Here is a 15136-nt window from a genome sequence, read left to right on the forward strand (position 1 = left end):
CCTGATGGAATTCCGGGGATCGGTTAAAACTTCCTGATGGAATTCCGGGGATCAGTTACACATTGCTGATGGAATACGGGGGGAACCGTTACACCTTCGTGATGGGATTCCAGGATTTAGCTACACCTTTCCGTTGGAATTCCTTGGATCAGTTACACCTTTCTGACGGAATTCAGGCGGATTAGTTACACCTTCCTGATGGAATTCGGGCAGATCAGTTACACCTTCCTGATGGAATTCCGGGGATCAGTTACACCATCCTGACGGAACTCGGGGGTATCAGTTACACCTTCCTGATGGAAGACCCGGGATCATTTACACCTTCCTGATGGAATTCGGGGGGATCAGTTACACCTTCCTGATGGAATTCCGGGGATCAGTTACACTTTCCTGAAGGAATTCGGGGGAATCAGTTTCACTTTCCTGATGTAATTTGGGGGGATCAGTTACACCTTCTTGATGGAATTCCGGGTATCTGTTACACATTCTGGATGGAATTCCGGGGGCTGGATCAGTTAAACCTTCCTGATGGAATCCCATGGATAAGTTAACCATTCCTGATGGAATTACGGAGGGGTTCAGTCACACCTTACAGATGGTATTCCGGGGATCAGTTAAACCTTCATGATGGAATTCCGGGGATCAGTTAAACCTTTCTGTTGGAATTCCCGGAATCAGTCACACCTTCCTGATGGAATTCCAGGGATCAGTTACACATTCCTGATGGAATTCCAGGGATCAGTTAAACCTTCCTGATGGAATTCCAGGGATCAATTATACCTTCATGCTGGAATTCCGTGGATCAGTTACACCTCCCTGATGGAATTCCGGGGATCAGTTAAACCTTCATGATGGAATTCGGGGGGAACCGTTACACCTTCCTGATGGAATTCCAGGGTCAGCTACACCTTTCTGATGGAATTCCATGGATCAGTTACACCTTACTGATGGAATTCTTGGGATCAGTTACAGCTACCTGATGTAATTCCGGGGATCAGTTACATCGTGCTGATGGAACTCGGGGGTATCAGTTACAACTTCCAGATGGAATTCCCGTGATCAGTTACACCTTCCTGATGGAATTTGGGGGAATCCGTTACACCTTCCTGATGGAAATCCCAGGATCATTTACAGCTTCCTGATGGAATTCGGGGGGATCAGTTACACCTTCCTGATGGAATACGGGGGAATCAGTTACACCTTCCTGATGGAATTCTCAGGATCAGTTACACCTTCCTGATGGAATTCCGGGGATCAGTTAAAATTTTCTGATGGAATTACTGGGATCAGTTACACCTTCCTGCAGGAATTCCGGGGATCCGTTACACATTCCTGATGGAATTCCAAGGATCAGTTAAACCTTCCTGATGGAATTCGGGGGGAACAGTTACACCTTCCTGATGGTATTCCGGGGATCAGTTACACTTTCCTGACGGTATTCCGGGCATCAGTTACACATTCCTGATGGAATTCGGGAGGATCAGTTACACCTTCCTGATGGAATTCCGGGGGGATCGATCAGTTAAACCTTCCTGATTGATTTGGAGGGACATCAGTTACACTTCCCTGATGGAATTCCGGGGATCAGTTAAACTTTCATGATGGAATTTCGGGGATCAGTTAAACCTTTCTGATGGAATTCCCGGGAACAGTTACACCTTCCTGCAGGAATTCCGGGGATCCGTTACACATTCCGAATGGAATTCCAGGGATCAGTTATACCTTCCTGATGGAATTCTGGGGATCAGTTAAAACTTCTTGATGGAAATCTGGGGATCAGTTACATATTCCTGATGGAATTCGGGGGGAACCGTTACAACTTCCTGATGGGATTCCAGGCTTCCGCTACACCTTTCTGATGGAATTCCATGGATCAGTTACACCTACCTGATGGAATTCGGGCAGATCAGTTACACCTTCCTGATGGAATTCCCGGGATCAGTTACACCTTCCTGATGGAATTCCCGGGATCAGTTAGACCTTCCTGATGGAATACGGGGGCATCAGATACACCTTCCTGATGGAATTCTGGGGATCAGTTACACCTTCCTGATGGAATTCGGGCAGATCAGTTACACCTTCCTGATGGAATTCCCGGGATCAGTTACACCTTCCTGATGGAATTCCAGGGATCAGTTAAACCTTCATGATGGAATTCCGGGGATCAGTTAAACCTTTCTGATGGAATTCCCGGAATCAGTTACACCTTCCTGATGGAATTCCAGGGATCAGTTACACATTCCTGATGGAATTCCAGGGATCAGTTAAACCTTCCTGATGGAATTTGGGGGATCAATTATACCTTCATGATGGAATTCCGGGGATCAGTTACATATTCCTGATGGAATTCGGGGGATCAGTTAAAACTTACTGATGGAATTCCGGCGATCAGTTACACATTCCTGATGGAATTCGGGGGATCAATTATACCTTCATGATTGAATTCCGGGGATCAGTTACAGATTCCTGATGGAATTCCGGGGATCAGTTAAAACTTACTGATGGAATTCCGGGGATCAGTTACACATTCCTGATGGAATTCGGGGGGAACCGTTACACCTTCCTGATGGAATTCCAGGGTCAGCTACACATTTCTGATGGAATTCCATGGATCAGTTACACCTTCCTGATGGAATTCTTGGGATCAGTTACAGCTACCAGATGTAATTCCGGGGATCAGTTACACCGTGCTGATGGAACTCGGGGGTATCAGTTACAACTTCCAGATGGAATTTCCGTTATCAGTTACACCTTCCTGATGGAATTTGGGGGAATCCGTTACACCTTCCTGATGGAAATCCCAGGATCATTTACAGCTTCCTGATGGAATTCGGGGGGATCAGTTACACCTTCCTGATGGAATACGGGGGAATCAGTTACACCTTCCTGATGGAATTCTCAGGATCAGTTACACCTTCCTGATGGAATTCCGGGGATCAGTTAAAACTTTCTGATGGAATTACTGGGATCAGTTACACCTTCCTGCAGGAATTCCGGGGATCCATTACACATTCCTGATGGAATTCCAAGGATCAGTTAAACCTTCCTGATGGAATTCGGGGGGATCAGTTACACCTTCCTGATGGAATTCCCGGGATCAGTTACACCTTCCGGATGGAATCTGGGGATCGGTTACACCTTCCTGATGCAATTCCAGGGATGTTAAACATTCCTGATGGAATTCCGGAGGGGTTCAGTTACACCTTACCGATGGTATTCCGGGGATCAGTTACACTTTCCTGACGGTATTCCGGGCATCAGTTACACATTCCTGATGGAATTCGGGAGGATCAGTTACACCTTCCTGATGGAATTCCGGGGGAGGGGTCGATAAGTTAAACCTTCCTGATTGAATTGGAGGGACATCAGTTACACTTCCCTGATGGAATTCCAGGGATCAGTTAAACCTTCATGATGGAATTCCGGGGATCAGTTAAACCTTTCTGATGGAATTCCCGGAATCAGTTACACCTTCCTGATGGAATTCCAGGGATCAGTTACACATTCCTGATGGAATTCCAGGGATCAGTTAAACCTTCCTGATGGAATTTGGGGGATCAATTATACCTTCATGATGGAATTCCGGGGATCAGTTACAGATTCCTGATGGAATTCCGGGTATCAGTTAAAACTTACTGATGGAATTCCGGGGATCAGTTACACATTCCTGATGGAATTCGGGGGGAACCGTTACACCTTCCTGATGGAATTCCAGGGTCAGCTACAGCTTCCTGATGGAATTCCAGGGATTAGTTACACCTTCCTGATGGAATTCTTGGGATCAGTTACAGCTACCTGATGTAATTCCGGGGATCAGTTACACCGTCCTGATGGAACTCGGGGGTATCAGTTACAACTTCCAGATGGAATTCCCGTGATCAGTTACTCCTTCCTGATGGAATTTGGGGGAATCCGTTACACCTTCCTGATGGAAATCCCAGGATCATTTACAGCTTCCTGATGGAATTCGGGGGGATCAGTTGCACCTTCCTGATGGAATACGGGGGAATCAGTTACACCTTTCTGATGGAATTCTCAGGATCAGTTACACCTTCCTGATGGAATTCCGGGGATCAGTTAAAACTTTCTGATGGAATTACTGGGATCAGTTACACCTTCCTGCAGGAATTCCGGGGATCCATTACACATTCCTGATGGAATTCCAAGGATCAGTTAAACCTTCCTGATGGAATTCGGGGGGATCAGTTACACCTTCCTGATGGAATTCCCGGGATCAGTTACACCTTCCGGATGGAATCTGGGGATCGGTTACACCTTCCTGATGCAATTCCAGGGATGTTAAACATTCCTGATGGAATTCCGGAGGGGTTCAGTTACACCTTACCGATGGTATTCCGGGGATCAGTTACACTTTCCTGACGGTATTCCGGGCATCAGTTACACATTCCTGATGGAATTCGGGAGGATCAGTTACACCTTCCTGATGGAATTCCGGGGGGGGGGTCGATAAGTTAAACCTTCCTGATTGAATTGGAGGGACATCATTTACACTTCCCTGATGGAATTCCAGGGATCAGTTAAACCTTCATGATGGAATTCCGGGGATCAGTTAAACCTTTCTGATGGAATTCCCGGAATCAGTTACACCTTCCTGATGGAATTCCAGGGATCAGTTACACATTCCTGATGGAATTCCAGGGATCAGTTAAACCTTCCTGATGGAATTTGGGGGATCAATTATACCTTCATGATGGAATTCCGGGGATCAGTTACAGATTCCTGATGGAATTCCGGGTATCAGTTAAAACTTACTGATGGAATTCCGGGGATCAGTTACACATTCCTGATGGAATTCGGGGGGAACCGTTACACCTTCCTGATGGAATTCCAGGGTCAGCTACAGCTTCCTGTTGGAATTCCAGGGATTAGTTACACCTTCCTGATGGAATTCTTGGGATCAGTTACAGCTACCTGATGTAATTCCGGGGATCAGTTACACCGTCCTGTAGGAACTCGGGGGTATCAGTTACAACTTCCAGATGGAATTCCCGTGATCAGTTACACCTTCCTGATGGAATTTGGGGGAATCCGTTACACCTTCCTGAATGAAATCCCAGGATCATTTACAGCTTCCTGATGGAATTCGGGGGGATCAGTTACACCTTCCTGATGGAATACGGGGGAATCAGTTACACCTTCCTGATGGAATTCGGCGGGATCAGTTACACCTTCCTGATGGAATTCCGGGGATTAGTTAAAACTTTCTGATGGAATTACTGGGATAAGTTACACCTTCCTGCAGGAATTCCGGGGATCAGTTACACATTCCAGATGGAACTTGGCAGGATCCGTTACACCTTCCTGATGGAATTCCCGGGATCAGTTACACCTTCCGGATGGAACCTGGGGTTATCAGTTACAAATTGCTGATGGGATTCGGGGGGATCAATTAGACCTTCCTGATGGAATTCCCGGGATCAGTTACACCTTCCGGATGGAATCTGGGGTTATCAGTTACAAATTGCTGATGGGATTCGGGGGGATCAATTAGACCTTCCTGATGGAATTCTGGGGATCGGTTACACCTTTCTGATGGAATTCCATGGATCAGTTACACCTACCTGATGGAATTCGGGCAGATCAGTTACACCTTCCTGATGGAATTCCCGGGATCAGTTACACCTTCCTGATGGAATTCCCGGGATCAGTTAGACCTTCCTGATGGAATACGGGGGCATCAGATACACCTTCCTGATGGAATTCTGGGGATCAGTTACACCTTCCTGATGGAATTCGGGCAGATCAGTTACACCTTCCTGATGGAATTCCCGGGATCAGTTACACCTTCCTGATGGAATTCCAGGGATCAGTTAAACCTTCATGATGGAATTCCGGGGATCAGTTAAACCTTTCTGATGGAATTCCCGGAATCAGTTACACCTTCCTGATGGAATTCCAGGGATCAGTTACACATTCCTGATGGAATTCCAGGGATCAGTTAAACCTTCCTGATGGAATTTGGGGGATCAATTATACCTTCATGATGGAATTCCGGGGATCAGTTACAGATTCCTGATGGAATTCGGGGGATCAGTTAAAACTTACTGATGGAATTCCGGCGATCAGTTACACATTCCTGATGGAATTCGGGGGATCAATTATACCTTCATGATTGAATTCCGGGGATCAGTTACAGATTCCTGATGGAATTCCGGGGATCAGTTAAAACTTACTGATGGAATTCCGGGGATCAGTTACACATTCCTGATGGAATTCGGGGGGAACCGTTACACCTTCCTGATGGAATTCCAGGGTCAGCTACACATTTCTGATGGAATTCCATGGATCAGTTACACCTTCCTGATGGAATTCTTGGGATCAGTTACAGCTACCAGATGTAATTCCGGGGATCAGTTACACCGTGCTGATGGAACTCGGGGGTATCAGTTACAACTTCCAGATGGAATTTCCGTTATCAGTTACACCTTCCTGATGGAATTTGGGGGAATCCGTTACACCTTCCTGATGGAAATCCCAGGATCATTTACAGCTTCCTGATGGAATTCGGGGGGATCAGTTACACCTTCCTGATGGAATACGGGGGAATCAGTTACACCTTCCTGATGGAATTCTCAGGATCAGTTACACCTTCCTGATGGAATTCCGGGGATCAGTTAAAACTTTCTGATGGAATTACTGGGATCAGTTACACCTTCCTGCAGGAATTCCGGGGATCCATTACACATTCCTGATGGAATTCCAAGGATCAGTTAAACCTTCCTGATGGAATTCGGGGGGATCAGTTACACCTTCCTGATGGAATTCCCGGGATCAGTTACACCTTCCGGATGGAATCTGGGGATCGGTTACACCTTCCTGATGCAATTCCAGGGATGTTAAACATTCCTGATGGAATTCCGGAGGGGTTCAGTTACACCTTACCGATGGTATTCCGGGGATCAGTTACACTTTCCTGACGGTATTCCGGGCATCAGTTACACATTCCTGATGGAATTCGGGAGGATCAGTTACACCTTCCTGATGGAATTCCGGGGGAGGGGTCGATAAGTTAAACCTTCCTGATTGAATTGGAGGGACATCAGTTACACTTCCCTGATGGAATTCCAGGGATCAGTTAAACCTTCATGATGGAATTCCGGGGATCAGTTAAACCTTTCTGATGGAATTCCCGGAATCAGTTACACCTTCCTGATGGAATTCCAGGGATCAGTTACACATTCCTGATGGAATTCCAGGGATCAGTTAAACCTTCCTGATGGAATTTGGGGGATCAATTATACCTTCATGATGGAATTCCGGGGATCAGTTACAGATTCCTGATGGAATTCCGGGTATCAGTTAAAACTTACTGATGGAATTCCGGGGATCAGTTACACATTCCTGATGGAATTCGGGGGGAACCGTTACACCTTCCTGATGGAATTCCAGGGTCAGCTACAGCTTCCTGATGGAATTCCAGGGATTAGTTACACCTTCCTGATGGAATTCTTGGGATCAGTTACAGCTACCTGATGTAATTCCGGGGATCAGTTACACCGTCCTGATGGAACTCGGGGGTATCAGTTACAACTTCCAGATGGAATTCCCGTGATCAGTTACTCCTTCCTGATGGAATTTGGGGGAATCCGTTACACCTTCCTGATGGAAATCCCAGGATCATTTACAGCTTCCTGATGGAATTCGGGGGGATCAGTTGCACCTTCCTGATGGAATACGGGGGAATCAGTTACACCTTTCTGATGGAATTCTCAGGATCAGTTACACCTTCCTGATGGAATTCCGGGGATCAGTTAAAACTTTCTGATGGAATTACTGGGATCAGTTACACCTTCCTGCAGGAATTCCGGGGATCCATTACACATTCCTGATGGAATTCCAAGGATCAGTTAAACCTTCCTGATGGAATTCGGGGGGATCAGTTACACCTTCCTGATGGAATTCCCGGGATCAGTTACACCTTCCGGATGGAATCTGGGGATCGGTTACACCTTCCTGATGCAATTCCAGGGATGTTAAACATTCCTGATGGAATTCCGGAGGGGTTCAGTTACACCTTACCGATGGTATTCCGGGGATCAGTTACACTTTCCTGACGGTATTCCGGGCATCAGTTACACATTCCTGATGGAATTCGGGAGGATCAGTTACACCTTCCTGATGGAATTCCGGGGGGGGGGTCGATAAGTTAAACCTTCCTGATTGAATTGGAGGGACATCATTTACACTTCCCTGATGGAATTCCAGGGATCAGTTAAACCTTCATGATGGAATTCCGGGGATCAGTTAAACCTTTCTGATGGAATTCCCGGAATCAGTTACACCTTCCTGATGGAATTCCAGGGATCAGTTACACATTCCTGATGGAATTCCAGGGATCAGTTAAACCTTCCTGATGGAATTTGGGGGATCAATTATACCTTCATGATGGAATTCCGGGGATCAGTTACAGATTCCTGATGGAATTCCGGGTATCAGTTAAAACTTACTGATGGAATTCCGGGGATCAGTTACACATTCCTGATGGAATTCGGGGGGAACCGTTACACCTTCCTGATGGAATTCCAGGGTCAGCTACAGCTTCCTGTTGGAATTCCAGGGATTAGTTACACCTTCCTGATGGAATTCTTGGGATCAGTTACAGCTACCTGATGTAATTCCGGGGATCAGTTACACCGTCCTGTAGGAACTCGGGGGTATCAGTTACAACTTCCAGATGGAATTCCCGTGATCAGTTACACCTTCCTGATGGAATTTGGGGGAATCCGTTACACCTTCCTGAATGAAATCCCAGGATCATTTACAGCTTCCTGATGGAATTCGGGGGGATCAGTTACACCTTCCTGATGGAATACGGGGGAATCAGTTACACCTTCCTGATGGAATTCGGCGGGATCAGTTACACCTTCCTGATGGAATTCCGGGGATTAGTTAAAACTTTCTGATGGAATTACTGGGATAAGTTACACCTTCCTGCAGGAATTCCGGGGATCAGTTACACATTCCAGATGGAACTTGGCAGGATCCGTTACACCTTCCTGATGGAATTCCCGGGATCAGTTACACCTTCCTGATGGAATTCTGGGAATCAGGGACACTTTCCTGAAGGAATTCGGGGGAATCAGTTACACCTTCCTGATGGAATTCCCATGATCAGTTACACCTTCCTGATGGAATTCCGGGGATCAGTTACACCTTCCTGATGGAATTCCGGGGATCAGTTACACCTTCCTGATGGAATACAGGGGAATCAGTTTCACCTTCCTGATGTAATTTGGTGGGATCAGTTACACCTTACTCACGGAATTCCCGGGATCAGTTACACCTTCCTGGTGGAATTCGGGCAGATCAATTACACCTTCCGGATGGAATTCCAGGGATCAGTTACACATTCCTGATGGAATTCGGGGGGAACCGTTACACCTTCCTGATGGAATTCCAGGGTCAGCTACAGCTTCCTGATGGAATTCCAGGGATTAGTTACACCTTCCTGATGGAATTCTTGGGATCAGTTACAGCTACCTGATGTAATTCCGGGGATCAGTTACACCGTCCTGATGGAACTCGGGGGTATCAGTTACAACTTCCAGATGGAATTCCCGTGATCAGTTACTCCTTCCTGATGGAATTTGGGGGAATCTGTTACACCTTCCTGATGGAAATCCCAGGATCATTTACAGCTTCCTGATGGAATTCGGGGGGATCAGTTGCACCTTCCTGATGGAATACGGGGGAATCAGTTACACCTTCCTGATGGAATTCTCAGGAACAGTTACACCTTCCTGATGGAATTCCGGGGATCAGTTAAAACTTTCTGATGGAATTACTGGGATCAGTTACACCTTCCTGCAGGAATTCCGGGGATCCATTACACATTCCTGATGGAATTCCAAGGATCAGTTAAACCTTCCTGATGGAATTCGAGGGGATCAGTTACACCTTCCTGATGGAATTCCCGGGATCAGTTACACCTTCCGGATGGAATCTGGGGATCGGTTACACCTTCCTGATGCAATTCCAGGGATGTTAAACATTCCTGATGGAATTCCGGAGGGGTTCAGTTATACCTTACCGATGGTATTCCGGGGATCAGTTACACTTTCCTGACGGTATTCCGGGCATCAGTTACACATTCCTGATGGAATTCGGGAGGATCAGTTACTCCTTCCTGATGGAATTCCGGGGGGGGGGGGTCGATAAGTTAAACCTTCCTGATTGAATTGGAGGGACATCATTTACACTTCCCTGATGGAATTCCAGGGATCAGTTAAACCTTCATGATGGAATTCCGGGGATCAGTTAAACCTTTCTGATGGAATTCCCGGAATCAGTTACACCTTCCTGATGGAATTCCAGGGATCAGTTACACATTCCTGATGGAATTCCAGGGATCAGTTAAACCTTCCTGATGGAATTTGGGGGATCAATTATACCTTCATGATGGAATTCCGGGGATCAGTTACAGATTCCTGATGGAATTCCGGGTATCAGTTAAAACTTACTGATGGAATTCCGGGGATCAGTTACACATTCCTGATGGAATTCGGGGGGAACCGTTACACCTTCCTGATGGAATTCCAGGGTCAGCTACAGCTTCCTGTTGGAATTCCAGGGATTAGTTACACCTTCCTGATGGAATTCTTGGGATCAGTTACAGCTACCTGATGTAATTCCGGGGATCAGTTACACCGTCCTGTAGGAACTCGGGGGTATCAGTTACAACTTCCAGATGGAATTCCCGTGATCAGTTACACCTTCCTGATGGAATTTGGGGGAATCCGTTACACCTTCCTGAATGAAATCCCAGGATCATTTACAGCTTCCTGATGGAATTCGGGGGGATCAGTTACACCTTCCTGATGGAATACGGGGGAATCAGTTACACCTTCCTGATGGAATTCGGCGGGATCAGTTACACCTTCCTGATGGAATTCCGGGGATTAGTTAAAACTTTCTGATGGAATTACTGGGATCAGTTACACCTTCCTGCAGGAATTCCGGGGATCAGTTACACCTTCCAGATGGAACTTGGCAGGATCCGTTACACCTTCCTGATGGAATTCCCGGGATCAGTTACACCTTCCGGATGGAATCTGGGGTTATCAGTTACAAATTGCTGATGGGATTCGGGGGGATCAATTAGACCTTCCTGATGGAATTCTGGGGATCGGTTACACCTTCCTGATGGAATTCCGGGGGGTCGATCAGTTAAACCTTCCTGATTGAATTGGAGGGACATCAGTTACACTTCCCTGATGGAATTCCGGGGATCAGTTAAACTTTCATGATGGAATTCCGGGGATCAGTTAAACCTTTCTGATGGAATTCCCGGGATCAGTTACACCTTCCTGCAGGAATTCCGGGGATCCGTTACACATTCCTGATGGAATTCCAGGGATCAGTTATACCTTCCTGATGGAATTCTGGGGATCAGTTACACCTTCCTGAATGAATTCTGGGAATCAGTGACACTTTCCTGAAGGAATTCGGGGGAATCAGTTACACCATCCTGATGGAATTCCCCTGATCAGTTACACCTTCCTGATGGAAATCCCGGGATCATTTACAGCTTCCTGATGGAATTCGGGGGGATCAGTTACACCTTCCTTATGGAATTCCCGGGATCAGTTACACCTTCCTGATGGAATACGGGGGAATCAGTTTCACCTTCCTGATGTAATTTGGGGGGATCAGTTACACCTTACTGATGGAATTCCCAGGATCAGTTACGCCTTCCTGGTGGAATTCGGGCAGATCAATTACACCTTCCTGATGGAATTCCAGGGATCAGTTACACATTCCTGATGGAATTCTAGGGATCTGTTAAACCTTCCTGATGGAATTCCAGGGACCATTTAAACCTTCATGATGGAATTCTGGGGATCAGTTACACCTCCCTGATGGAATTCCAGGGCTCAGTTAAACCTTTCTGATGGAATTCCCGGGATCAGTTAAACCTTCCTGATAAAATTCCAGGCATCAGTTACACAGTCCTGATGGAATTCCGGGGATCGGTTAAAACTTCCTGATGGAATTCCGGGGATCAGTTACACATTCCTGATGGAATACGGGGGGAACCGTTACACCTTCCTGATGGGATTCCAGGATTCAGCTACACCATTCCGATGGAATTCCTTGGATCAGTGACACCTTTCTGATGGAATTCTGGCGGATCAGTTACAACTTCCTGATGGAATTCTTGGTATCAGTTACACCGTCCTGATGGAACTCGGGGGTATCAGTTACACCGTCCTGATGGAACTCGGGCAGATCAGTTACACCTTCCAGATGGAATTCCGGGGATCAGTTACACCGTCCTGATGGAACTCGGGGGTATCAGTTACACCGTCCTGATGGAACTCGGGGGTATCAGTTACACCGTCCTGATGGAACTCGGGGGTATCAGTTACACCGTCCTGATGGAACTCGGGCAGATCAGTTACACCTTCCAGATGGAATTCCGGGGATCAGTTACACCGTCCTGATGGAACTCGGGGGTATCAGTTACACCGTCCTGATGGAACTCGGGGGTATCAGTTACACCGTCCTGATGGAACTCGGGGGTATCAGTTACACCGTCCTGATGCAATTCCGGGGATCAGTTACACCTTCCTGATGGAATTCCTGTGATCAGTTACACATCCTGATGGAATTTGGGGTGGCCCGTTACACCCTCCTGATGGAAGTCCCGGGATCATTTACACCTTCCTGATGGAATTCGGGGGGATCAGTTACACCTTCCTGATGGAATTCCGGGGATCAGTTACACCTTCCTGATGGAATTTCCGAGATCAGTTACACCTTCCTGATTGAATTTCCGGGATCAGTTACACCTTCCTGATGGAATTCGGGGGAATCAGTTACACCTTCCTGATGGAATTTGGGGGGATCAGTTACACCTTCCTGATGGAATTTCCGAGATCAGTTACACCTTCCTGATTGAATTTCCGGGATCAGTTACACCTTCCTGATGGAATTCCAGGGATCAGTTAAACCTTCCTGATGGAATTCCAGGGATCAATTCTACCTTCATGATGGAATTCCGGCGATCTGTTACAGATTCCTGATGGAATTCCAGGGATCAGTTACACATTCCTGATGGAATTCGGGGGGAACCGTTACACCTTTCTGATGGAATTCCATGGATCAGTTACAGCTTCCTGATGGAATTCCCGTGATCAGTTATACCTTCCTGATGGAATTTGGGGGGATCCGTTACACCTTCCTGATGGAAATCTCAGGATCAGTTACACCATCCTGATGGAATTCCGGGGATCAGTTACACCTTCCTGATGGAATTCCTGTGATCAGTTACACATCCTGATGGAATTTGGGGTGACCCGTTACACCCTCCTGATGGAAGTCCCGGGATCATTTACACCTTCCTGATGGAATTCGGGGGGATCAGTTACACTTTCCTGATGGAATTCCGGGGATCAGTTACACCTTCCTGATGGAATTCGGGCAGATCAGTTACACCTTCCTGATGGAATTCCGGGGATCAGTTACACCATCCTGACGGAACTCGGGGGTATCAGTTACACCTTCCTGATGGAAGACCCGGGATCATTAACACCTTCCTGATGGAATTCGGGGGGATCAGTTACACCTTCCTGATGGAATTCCGGGGATCAGTTACACTTTCCTGATGGAATTCGGGGGAATCAGTTTCACTTTCCTGATGTAATTTGGGGGGATCAGTTACACCTTCTTGATGGAATTCCAGGGATCAGTTACACATTCCTGATGGAATTCCAGGGATCAGTTACACATTCCTGTTGGAATTCCAGGGATCAGTTAAACCTTCCTGATGGAATTCCAGGGATCAATTATACCTTCATGCTGGAATTCCGTGGATCAGTTACACCTCCCTGATGGAATTCCGGGGATCAGTTAAACCTTAATGATGGAATTCGGGGGGAACCGTTACAACTTCCTGATGGAATTCCAGGGTCAGCTACACCTTTCTGATGGAATTCCATGGATCAGTTACACCTTACTGATGGAATTCTTGGGATCAGTTACAGCTACCTGATGTAATTCCGGGGATCAGTTACACCGTCCTGATGGAATTCGGGGGTATCAGTTACAACTTCCTGATGGAATTCCCATGATCAGTTACACCTTCCTGATGGAATTTGGGGGAATTCGTTACACCTTCCTGATGGAAATCCCAGGATCATTTACAGCTTCCTGATGGAATTCGGGGGGATCAGTTACACCTTCCTGATGGAATACGGGGGAATCAGTTACACCTTCCTGATGGAATTCTCAGGATCAGTTACACCTTCCTGATGGAATTCCGGGGATCAGTTAAAACTTTCTGATGGAATTACTGGGATCAGTTACACGTTCCTGCAGGAATTCGGGGGGAACAGTTACACCTTCCTGATGGGATTCCGGGGATCAGCTACACCTTCCTGATGAGATTCCGGGGATCAGAAACACCTTCCTGATGCAATTCCGTGGGGGGGGGGGGGGGGCGGGATCGGTTACACCTTCCTGATGCAATTCCAGGGATGTTAAACATTCCTGATGGAATTCCGGAGGGGTTCAGTTACACCTTACCGATGGTATTCCGGGGATCAGTTAGACTTTCCTGACGGTATTCCGGGCATCAGTTACACATTCCTGATGGAATTCGGGTGGATCAGTTACACCTTCCTGATGGAATTCCGGTGGGGTCGATCAGTTAAACCTTCCTGATTGAATTGGAGGGACATCAGTTACACTTCCCTGATGGAATTCCGGGGATCAGTTAAACTTTCATGATGGAATTCCGGGGATCAGTTAAACCTTTCTGATGGAATTCCCGGGATCAGTTACACCTTCCTGCAGGAATTCCGGGGATCCGTTACACATTCCTGATGGAATTCCAGGGATCAGTTATACCTTCCTGATGGAATTCTGGGGATCAGTTAAAACTTCTTGATGGAAATCTGGGGATCAGTTACATATTCCTGATGGAATTCGGGGGGAACCGTTACAACTTCTTGATGGGATTCCAGGCTTCCTCTACACCTTTCTGATGGAATTCCATGGATCAGTTACACCTTCCTGATGGAATTCGGGCAGATCAGTTACACCTTCCTGATGGAATTCCCGGGATCAGTTACACCTTCCTGATGGAATTCCCGGGATCAGTTAGACCTTCCTG

Source organism: Hypanus sabinus, chromosome 18 (assembly GCF_030144855.1).
Source record: "Hypanus sabinus isolate sHypSab1 chromosome 18, sHypSab1.hap1, whole genome shotgun sequence".
Taxonomy (NCBI): Eukaryota; Metazoa; Chordata; class Chondrichthyes; order Myliobatiformes; family Dasyatidae; genus Hypanus; species Hypanus sabinus.